At 41.3% G+C, this 11,645-nt stretch overlaps 1 protein-coding gene across 2 annotated transcripts in view; it reads left to right on the top strand.

Annotated features, from left to right (window-relative positions):
- The first annotated feature begins 8,919 nt into the window (after nt 1–8,919).
- Nucleotides 8,920–11,645, top strand: part of GPBP1 (GC-rich promoter binding protein 1) — a 65,465-nt gene continuing 62,739 nt past the window's right edge. The window contains exons 1-2 of one of the 2 annotated variants that reach the window (XM_027520531.1): nt 8,920–9,302; nt 10,497–11,458. The gene's annotated coding sequence lies outside the window, so the exon portion shown is untranslated. The remainder of the gene's footprint in view (nt 9,303–10,496; nt 11,459–11,645) is intronic. The other variant, XM_027520530.1, reaches the window with a different exon arrangement.

Raw genomic sequence — 11,645 nt, 5'->3', positions numbered from 1 at the left:
GCAAGGGAGATTCTGAAATTAACTGGGATATAGGGCTTTTTGTGGAAAGCTAGCTGAGTTCTCATTGCTGTCCACTGGAGTTTGTGATCTGAGATTCAAATTCACAGTAAGTCTCAATCTGAATTGGGATTCCCATCTTCCACCTAATTTGTTTCTCTGCCTTGATTTCATAACCCAGAAAATGCTACCAGCATCAACACAGATGACCAAATTAGAAGCTAGTTTTTACTTGCCCATCTTCACAAACATTTAAACATAACATTTTCTGCATCCACCCTTGAATCTGTTCGAATCTTTCCCTGTCCATTCACCTACTCCACTCACTCAATTCCTCAAGAAATCTTGAGTCCACTGGGCCAGGTATATATCAAATGAATAACCATAAAAATAACTTTAATTTATAGTTATGATCAGTGCTATGAGGGTGAGTACAAGGGGAACAAGGAGCTCAGGGATGACTACCTAAGGAAGTGACATTTAAATTGAACCTTGAAAGCTTGTAAGAACTGGCAGAAAGTGGGAGATCACCTGTGTTCCAGCCAAGAGGAAGTTTGTGTGATGACCATTTACACAGTTGTGATGTGTTATACGCAGAAGGCAATGGCACCCCACTCCAGTACTCTTGCCTGGAGAATCCCATGGATGGAGGAGCCTGGTAGGCTGTAGTCCATGGGGTCGCTAAGAGTCGGACACGACTGAGCGACTTCACTTTCACTTTTCACTTTCATGCATTGGAGAAGGAAATGGCAACCCACTCCAGTGTTCTTGCCTGGAGAATCCCAGGGACGGGGAAGCCTGGTGGGCTGCCATCTATGGGGTCGCACAGAGTCAGACACGACTGAAGCGCCTTAGGAGGAGTAGGAGGAGGATGTGTTAGAAGGATCGTGGAGAATTACGGGGTGTAGGAGAAACTGAAAAATGGCTGCAGCAATCTCAAGACATCATTGTCTTTCACCTGGATGACTGCCATAGCATTTTAGCTTTTCTCTTCGTGGACTTTCATTTTCCTAATCTTTTCTTCAGAGGATCACAAGGAGGCTCTTTGTAAAGCATGAATCCAACATGTTTCTTTCTTACTTAAAGACTCTCCAAAGCCTTCGGGATAAACACCTAATCTCCCTAGCACAGAGTCAAGGCCCTTGGGATTTGTTCTCACGTGTTTTTCTGCCTTCCTCCCTCATGGTTCCTAGCAGTCTATGTGGTGGCAGTCGCTTCATCTGCGTCTTTGGAAATGACTTGCGTGTGTGTGTGTGTGTGTGTGTGTGTGTGTGTGTGTTAGTCGCTCAGTCATATCTGACTCTTTGTAACCCCATTGCTCGGGCTTATTTTCATCCATGTACCTCTGACTGTGCAACAGATTCTAACTAGGAGGCCCTTCCCTCCTGGAATTATGTTCAACTCATCAGACTCAGTTTTTTAAAGGTTTCTTCTTGGAAAGCCACCTCACAGCACTCTGCATGCCTCTAACATAACACTTGGCACAAAGTCTTGTGATCCATTCATTTGACAAATATTGAGTGGTTACTATTGCTAGCACTGTTTTAGGCACTGGAGGATACAGTAGTGAACAAAACAGATATTAGGTCAGCTTTGCCCCTCAGGTTATGAGAATCTGGAGCACTGATTGTGTCTTAATCATTTCTGTATCCTCAACAGATGTACAACAGTGCCAAATATAATTAAATCTGAATTGAATTGAGCTAGTATTCAAGCCCAGGTCTGCCTAATTTCAAAGTCCATGATCTTTCCACTACTATGTGGAATCCAGATGAATCCGAGTCTATTAAAGTAAAAATAGTAACACTATTAAAGAAAAATGGCATGGATCATAAGTAATCAGGACCTGGTTCATTTTAAATGCTCAATAAATAATTTTGCCAAATCGTCCTTTTAAACTACCATCTTTGGCTCAATGAGTCACCCTCTGGCATATTACCTTAATTTTCCAACACTTCTCTCTCCTTCCTCTCCAGACACACTCTCTAAATTCAGAAACATTTATCACTATACAGTTTAATAGAAGAAAAAATTAGATACAATCTAAATGTTCTTCTATAAGGTACTGGTTACATAAGGTAAATTCTTCCAAAGGATTATTATACAATTCTTAAGTTAGCACTAAGTGCAACTGACAAAGAAAGATGACCATATATTACTAAGTTGAAAAAACAAGTTGCAGAATAATGTGTATAGACCAATTTTATTAAAATATATATGGATATGATACATACATGAATAAGAAAAAATCTACAAGGATCATAACTATTGACAAAATCTTCATTCTGGAGGTATAGTAGGATCTTCTCATTTATATATACTTTTTCAAAACAAACAACTTTTTACTAAAGTATAGATGATTTACAATGTTGTGTTAGTTTCAGGTATACAGCAAGGTGATTCAGTTATACATACGTGTATACCTGTTCTTTTTCAGATTATTTTCCATCATAGGTTATTATAAGATATTGAATATAGTTCCTTGTACCATGTAGTAGGTCCTTATTGCTTATATGTTTTATATATAATAGGGTGTATATGTTAATTCCAAACTCCTAATTTATCTATCCCCTGTCCTTTCCCCTTGGTAACCACAAGTTTGTTTTCTATAAGTAGGACTGAGATTCTTAGTTTAGAGACACCCCTGACTCTCCTAGAGCTTTGTCACCTGGGCTACGGGGGACTGGCTGTGCACCCTCTGACAGAGCATATACCTTTTGCATGTATGTAGAAATGTGCTTTTTTCCCCCGGGGATGGTGTGCATTATCATCATTAGGTTCTCACAATGATCCTTGACCTAAGATACATTGAACCATCTATGCAGAAGACGGATGCTTAGGAAGTCCTCCATGAACGTCTTTTATCTCCATTAGGTTTTTAAAATTTTTTAATGTTTTATTGAAGTATCATTGATTTTCAGTTTTTTTAAGTTTTTGGTACATAGCAAAGTGATTCAGTTGGTATGTATATGTATTTTTGGATTTTTTTCCATTATAGTTTATTATGCAGGAGACTCAGCTTTGATCCCTGGGTGGAGAAGATCCCCTGGAGGAGGAAACGGCAACTGGCTCCATATTCCTGCCTGGAGAATCCCATGGACAGAGGAGCCTGATGGGCTACAACAAAGAGTCGGACACGACTGAGTGACTGAACACAAGATATTGAACATAGTTTTCTGTGTTATATAGTAGGAGATGGTTGTTCAATTTATATACTTTTGTATTGTTTGATTTTAGAATAAACTTGTATCGTTTTCATAATTAAAAAGGAAGATAAGGGTGAAAATATAAAAGATGCTCTGATAACATAAACTATTACCATATTAATTCCTATGATTTTGTTTTAAAAGCTGGTTAGTTTGAGCATAGCTTCTAGTCTTAGCAAAGTTGAAGTGATCTAGTACTCTTGCCTGGAGAATCCCAGGGACAGAGGAGCCTGGGAGGCTGCTGCCCATGGGGTCGCACAGAATCAGACACGACTGAATTGACTTAGCAGTATTACTTAATTCTGAAACTTAAATGAGAAATCTTTAGTTTTACTTCCAGATCTATTTGACTGACTTTTGACCAGGCCATTTAGCCTCCAGTCTGTATCCCTATATGCTTATTAGGCAATTAGACTTAGTGTTACAAGTGGCATTAACACATTTAGAATTATTTGCCGGGGTGGGGTGGGGGGGGGCAGTGTTGCCACTCATTTTTACTGGGAAGCTATTGATTCAATAAACCTTCTAAAGTACGTGATGGATTTCCTTTCACTGAATGAATATTCAGAGCCAAAAGAGGATGGAGCTACCCCAAGATGAACTTGGAAACCTAAGAGGAAAAAACCAGGGAAATTTCATCATGGAGAATATTCCTAAGCAGTTTCCCACATATTGATTGTACCTAGAGTCAAGAGGTAGCAGAATAGCCCAGATCTTGACTCAGTTTCTCTAAAGTCACTCAGTCAGTAACAAGGTGCAGGGGATGGTGGCTATTGTACCTCCAGGACTCCTCATGTTTCATTTTCAGAGATCACAGAGGAACATATTGAAATAGATTCTAAGACTTTTAAAAACTCTACAAAGCGTTTTCTTCACTTTATCATCAGTGATTTACATGCATTTACATGTTATAGCTTTAAATTATAGATACCATGCAAGAAGAGTCTGTGTTTTGAAAGTCACATATTGGAGAGAACATTTAAAAATTTTCTTGACAATTGTGCCCAAGCTAATGGTGTTCCTCCATATCTCCTAGAACAAAGAGAGGAACACAGATGTGGAAGTGCCAATTAGCAAAACTGGGCCACCCGTAACTGGAGCCCAGAGAATATTTGTCAATTCACATATATGCTTTGAGTAAGGAGTAAGTGGTCAGTTCTCCAGCAATTAGTTCTATGCTCAGACAGTAAAGAATCTGCCTGCAATGCAGGAGACCTGGGTTCGATCCCTGGGTCAGGAAGATCCCCTGGAGAAGGAAATGGCTTCCCATACCAGTATTCTTGCCTGGAGAGTTCCATGGACAGAGGAGCCTGGCAGGCTACAGTCCATGGGATAGCAAAGGGTTGGACATGACTGAGTGACTAATACTGTCACAACTGAAAAACTCATCAAAAGGAGAAAATACATGGTAAATTTAAATTTATAATCATGAATTGAGTGAAACTTAATAGGAGCAGGGACCTTTTCTAGGGAAAGGTAGGTTAGAAAAGTGGCTCAAAAATAATGACCATCCTTATTGTGTTAAAATAAACAGATCATAAAACTAGATATCAAATGTTATGCTAATCCTGAAAATGAACCGTAGACAAAAGGAAGAATTTTTTAAATGTGGGAAGTTTTGAACATATGGAATAAAAAAGGGATATAAAGGTTAGCTTTACATATACGATGATACAAAAACATACTAAGAACAAATCCTTGAAAGGAATACATTAATAAAACTTAAGAACCATTATTTCTGGGTCATGGACTACAGGTAATTTTTATTTCTTTATACTCTTCTGTATCTGTCAAACGTTCTGCATGTACAACTTTTGTACTTAAAAATTGTTATTGGTGGTGGTTTAGATGTTATGTCGTGTCTGACTCTAGTGACCCCATGGACTGTAGCCTGCAAGGCTCCTCTGTCCATGGGATTCTCCAGGAAAGAATACTGGAGTGGGTTATCATTTCCTTCTCCAGAGGATCTTCCCAACGCAGGGACTGAATCTGGGTCTCCTGCATTGCAGGCAGATTCTTTACCAACTTAGCTACAAGGGAAGCCCACAAGTATAATAGTATGTGGCAAAAACAAAGAATAAGGCGGGGAAGCCATGCATTTAACAAATATTTATGCTGTGGCCAAAACTATACTAGTTGCTATGAATAAATATGAAAAACATAATTGCTGCTTTCAGGGACCTTTGAGTTCTGTGGTAGAGACAAGTAAGGAAATCAGCAACTGTAATTATATGTAGAGGGATGATAAGGAAGTTCCTAGACACTTTCCAGGATCAAGATAGAGGTAAAAATGGGTAATCATAGATATGAACACAGGATTGCATAATGGGAACACAGAAAAGGAACACTGGATATAGTTTGGAAAGATTCAAGGTTTCCTGCAGAAATATTTTGCTTCCCAACTGCTTTAGATTTTTGGCAATTAAGTTTTAAACATCAAATTATTATAAAATAGTATATTCAAATAGCACAAAAGTGAATAAAACAAAAAAATCTTGATCTGATGAATAGTAAAGTTATTCTTTCACTATTGCTATATACATACTTTAAAAAAGATTCTGATGCTATATATATATATATATTGTTTTGTCACATACTTTTACCTCTTGACATATTGAATATCTTTGCATATATTGGCCTACCTTATTCTTAGCAGCTGTTTTCTACTATATGTATGCACATTAATTTTTTAACCAGTACTTGGCTGGTAGGGTCTTCCCAGGTGGCACAGTAGTAAAGAATCCTTCTGCCAGTGCAGGAGATGCAAGAGAGGCAGGTTCATTCCCGAGTTGGGAAGATACCATGAAGTAGGAAATGGCAACCCGCTCCAATATTCTTGACTAGAAAATCCCATGAACAAAGGAGCCTGGTAGGCTACAGTCCCTGGGGTCGCAAAGAGTTGGACACCACTGAGCGTGCACTCACACACACATTTGGTTGGCAGACATTTAGGTTTTCTGGTTTTCACTATTACATATAAGTTGGAATGAATACCTTCATTTACACATCATGTATACTTGAGCTAACATTATTTTGAAGCAAGTTACTTAATCTCTTTATGACTAATATTTATAAAATCACTGAAAGAGTTGTCAAATTTATCACTATTTCTTATATAAAGTGAAGTGTGTGTGCATGCTCAGTTGTGTCCAACTCTTTGCGATGCCATGGACTGTATCCCGGCAGGCTCCTCTGTCCATGGAATTTTCCAGGGAAGAGTATTAGAATAGGTTAACATTTCCTACTCCAGGGTAATCTTCCCTACCCAAGGATCGAACCTGCATCACTTTAATCTCCTGCATAGGCAGGCAGATTCTTTACCACTGAGTTACCTGGGAAGCCCTTATTTCTTATACGGGGGTTGGTTAAAAAAGCATTTTTCAAACTATTATAATGTTATGCTAACTAATAAATTAAAATAATCTATTATGTGATAAATCCTTTGTTTACATTTCACTAAATGAATAAAATAATGGAAACCATATTACTGGTTGAAGACAGATTCTTGTATTTTTTTTAGTTAGCTTGTTTTTTAATGACTGGAAAAGTTAACACAGTATAAAGATTCTCTACCTGGAAATAAACATTGGTAACATTTTGATATCTATTCAGTCAGACAATCTTTTGATGTAAAGTTTTTCTAGGTGACAGAAAATGGACAGTCCTGTCACTGATTTACTTTTCAGTAATGTCTGCTGTGAACATCTTTTAATGTTATCATTTTTTACAAAAAGTGTATCATCATTTTAAATGGCTTTTGTAATTATAAGCAATTTATCAATGGATATCTTTATAAATTGTTGGACACCTTTCCTTTTACTAATAAAAATTCTCAGATGTAGAAAGGCTGTTGATACACAAATGCCTATTCCTTATACCTTCATCTAGTTTTTATTCTTTTTAAATCTTTGCCAGTCTGCTAGGTGAAATGTAGTACAGTAGGTCACTATTAGTATTTTTTCATTTTTTCTGATTTTTAGTGAGGTAGAACATCTTTTCATATAATTACTGACACACGACTGGCTTCTTCATGTACTTTGACCTTTTTAAGAGTATGGTTGCCTGTTCCTTAATAATTTGTAAGAGCTCTTAATGTATTTATTATGTAAATTAAACATTATTAGATATTTCGAATAGTAACCAACTGTATATAATTAAATATTAACACTTTCGTCATCCATGTTACAACTGTTTCTCCATTCACTATTGGGTTTTCAGCTTTATATCTTTTGCCATATGAAAGGTACAATTCGTGTTTTCAAAGCATCAATATTTTCCTTTGTTGAATTGACACCATGCTTAGAAACAGAAGCAGCAGCAGGTCTTGTCCCAATACGTAAGTTATTTCTATGGAAGCAATGTGGTGTGGTGTAAAGAACGTGAATTAAGACCCAAACACATTTGAGTTCAAGTCTGGTACAGCCAAGTGGTGGCACCCACATTCTATGTTGTGTAACCTGAACCAGTTTCCTCATCTGCAAAAAGAGGAAAACAACACCACTTCAGAGACTAGAATAAGAATTAAGTACTTGGCACAGACAAGGAATCCAGCAAGTGTTAATTCTCATTTCTATGCACTCAGCGAGGCATTATTAATTGCCAAGTGTTCACGAAAACGAAAAGATTGGGAGGTGTAATTTTTGGTGAGTTTATATTCAAACATTCTTTCAGGTAGCTTTTAGAAGCATTTCATTAAACTACAAACCCCATAATGCACATAAAAGAACCATAAAGTTTCCGTGTATGAAATCTTCATGGCTTGGAGGAGGGCGAAGAGCCAAGGATTTTTTCTTCTCTGGTTTTTCCCTCGTTAAGACACCCTTCCCCCACATACTTCCTAAAGAAATACGGTTACTTTTCTTACTTCGCGATACCCCTTGAAAGGCTGATTTCACAGGTTTCAACGTGAGTCTTCAGTTTCAAGGCAAAAAGGTATCGCGATTAGAAAACGGTGACGCCCACAAAATTCATTATACCGAATCTTACGAGCTGTGAGGGACCGAGACACTGCTGAAATAATCCTACCCTGCTGTAGATTTAATAAAAAGAAAAACGATAATTAACACGGTCATATCCAGTAGCCACTTTTATCCCTGAGAATCTGGGCTTCGTTCCCAACCAGCGAGTCTCGTCTCCTCAGTCACTGGCTTCGCGTATATTATTTATGTCCGACACTCTCGTATTTGCATACGACAGTGAATCCACTGCTTCACGGCGCCGGATTAGTCCTGCGCCAACTCCGCCGGCGCTCCGCCCGCGCAAGGCTGTGTACCGCCGAGCATGTGATCTCTCAGCCTCGCAGGCCTGAGAGAGGTATCCGGCGCCTCGCGCGCGCCGTGGCTCCTCAGAACATCCAGCCAGGGTAGACGCCGCGGCGCGAGCCACTCGAGCCGGCGCGGCCGCCTCCCGAATCGGCGTTCCCCTCTCGCCCTCCCGCAGCCCCACCATCCCAAGCTCCCGGGCGGCCGCGGACCCGGGGAAGGGCGGGAGGAGGGGCTCCTCAGGGAGCAGCGGGGAATTCCCCCTTCCACCGAACGTTCCCGATTGTTCACCATCCTCACGTCAGCAGCAGGGGGTAATCCCCGACTCCAGCTGCTCCTGACGTCACCGCGCGGAGCCACCGCCCCCCGCGCGCCCCTGCCTCCGGGACCTCCTCGAAGCCCCTCCCCTAAGCATAACCACGCCCTCTTCCCCTCCCCCAGCCGCTCGACGTAGCGGGCGGGGCTTCTTTGGCCGAGGCGTGAGCGGTTGCTTAGGCCAGAAGGTTCTCTGGTGGAGACGCTCCTCCTGCTGCCCCGCCCAGTAGGTTTGTTCGCACCGCTTCTTCCACACCCTATCTCCCTCCTCCTTCTCCTCGCCCCGCCTTTCCCCTCCCTTATCCTCAGCCCTTTTAGTTTGTTCCCCGCCTCGCCACCGTCCACGATCTCGCGAGACTTGGCCCAGAACATTGCGGATCGGGTCGGCGCCATTTTGGGACTGAGACTGGTTGTGGGGGAGGGAAAAGCGGCAAAAGGGGATTATTCAAAGTACCGAAAACCTCCTCCCGGGATCGAGCGCAGCGGCACCCCTAGGCCAGGGGCACCTCTGGTGTGGCAGAAGGTAATAGCGTTCTCTGCGCTCGGCGCCAGGGTCTAGGGATGGGAGGGGGTACCCGTGTCGGCGTTGAGGTTTGAGGGGTCGGGAGCGGCGTTGGCGGCGTGAGGTGTGAAGCTGCCCGAGGACGGGGGGAGGGTGGCGGGAGAGCGAGGACAGAGAGGGAAGGACGGCGCGGCGAGGCCCCTCTAGGTATTGGCTTGGTCCGGGTGGAGCGGAGGTGGCGGTTGTGGGAGGGGGTGGGTGGCTTAGCCCGGGCGGCTTGAGGGTGGGGGGTGTTGTTTGGCGGAGGCTGGGAATGGGTCCGACGCCTTTCGGGCTCGGTCTTCCTCCCTCCGGCCTCTCGCAGGCGCCCGCCTCCTTTTGCACCGCTGCCGCTGTCGGAGGGTTGAGAGAGTCGAGGCCGAGTTGTGGCCTTTGGTGATTTCTCAGCGCACCCGCTCAGCCCGCCTCTCCAGGTCCGTGGCTGTGGACCCAGGCGAGCGCAGCCTTGCCCCTCTGAGTCCTGTAGGGTCTGAGGGGACTCGGTCTGGTTGGGGAGAAAAGCACTCTTAACGTGGTATACGAGAAGGGCTCAGTACCTTCCACCCCCTCAGTGTTGAGAGAAACCTGTTTTCTTAATTCAAGGAAATGGGAACCCTCACATCTCGTGGCTGCCGGGTAAGTCTCACCCTCGGGCGAATTTAAGGAATGTTCTTGTCCCACTTCTCGGCCACTTACCTTCCTACTCTGAATGGGGGAAATGTGCCCCTTTCCTCTGGACATTCTGGTTTGGAGGGAGCGTCTTTCTCTTTATATCCCTCATTCGCTAAGTTGCATTTAGTAATGCTCGGTAGCAGCACACCTGTCTTTGCGTTTTCTTTTGGTAGATTTGAATAGAAAATACGGAAGATCTCTTAGAAGATTGTTTGCTCGTTTGTAACATTTACTCAAAGTATAGGAAGGTTTGCTTATATAATCCCTCTACCTTATATCCGCACACCCTTCCCAGTTGGAATCAGCACTTGTCTTCCATAATACCGTTTCCCACCGTTTTTTCTCCCCCTCAACATATTTTGAAGTCGTTTTCATACAGTAGACCTTTTTTGGGTGCGGAAGTGCATTTCTCTCCAGAGGTTGACTGTTGAGGATGGGGATTGATTTTTAGTTCAAAATTAAAATTCAGTGTGTAATTTAAATTTTTTTTTATAACTTTTACAGGTGATTGAATTACTCAGATATGAAGATCATCTTCTAGGTTTTGTGTAAAAGGCCCCGGATATTTCAAGTGGCCATTTTGGAATTACAATGTTTTTGGATAATTTTACCCCAGAAGTTTATTAAAATTGGCAAGAATCATCTCTGAAGTGAATTGATAGTAGTGAACAGTTCTGCAAGCTACTTAAAAAGAGATCCAGGCATTTCTTCAGTATTTTGGTTCAAACGGATTATATAACTGGTTTAAAGTGTTTCAGCTGGTGGTATTTTTGCCTTCCCCCCAACCCCTCCCCTGTTGTTGTTCTTCAGCCAAAACTGTAAGATATGTTTGATTTGTGTACTGAGTAGTTTCGGCAGTTTCAAATTACTGTTTAAATATTGCTGAAGTTTCATGGCAGTTTATTTTTACCTTTATTAAAAGTTTTAGGAATTTTTGACCTCAGCCCTTTTCATGTCACAATGGGACCGCTTTTCTAAATGAAGACATTGAATGAATACAGAGTTTTTTTGCTTTTATCTTTTATTTACGTGGAAATTTAAGATGTGGCAGTTTCCCAGCAGCATGGTAGTACTGAGATAGCTGTGTGTCTCTTGTTTATGCTGATGTTTAGGAATGCTCTTCAGATGTGAAATTTTCTTTTTGTTTTTTCTTTTTGACTCATAAATTGGATTATTTCATCTGGAGTGGATAAGTACAACAGTGACAAGTACATGGAATAATAAAGAAGACTTTAAAATCTTAAAATCCAAGGAACTTGGCTAATTCTGGCGATAGCCATATGAAAACTTTAAAACAGAAGTATGGGTAGCTGACTGAAGTAACTCTATGTCAAATAGCCATAGGTTAAGTGTCTTCAAAGAACTTGGATATTATTTCAGAGGATACAGAATAAAAAAACAAACTGGAAAACATAAAGATTACAGAGACAAATCCAACACCTTCCTGTGCAGTCCTGTTGGAATTTGTAAGTACTGTATGGTGAGCAAATCAAATGTTCATTTGTAAACTGTAATGAGTCAACTTTATCCTGTGTTATTCTTTGGAAGCCTTTCAGTTTCTTGCAGTACGATTCCTTGGCTTCAATTTCCTGGGCAGTCTGAAAAGAACTGTTAAGTAAATTGAAATGCAGAAAGAATTGTTAAGAATATTTC

The sequence above is a fragment of the Bos indicus x Bos taurus genome, chromosome 20, assembly GCF_003369695.1.
Source record: "Bos indicus x Bos taurus breed Angus x Brahman F1 hybrid chromosome 20, Bos_hybrid_MaternalHap_v2.0, whole genome shotgun sequence".
Classification (NCBI taxonomy): domain Eukaryota; kingdom Metazoa; phylum Chordata; class Mammalia; order Artiodactyla; family Bovidae; genus Bos; species Bos indicus x Bos taurus.
Note: the sequence above shows the minus strand (reverse complement) of the source record. Positions and strands in the feature narration are given on the sequence as shown.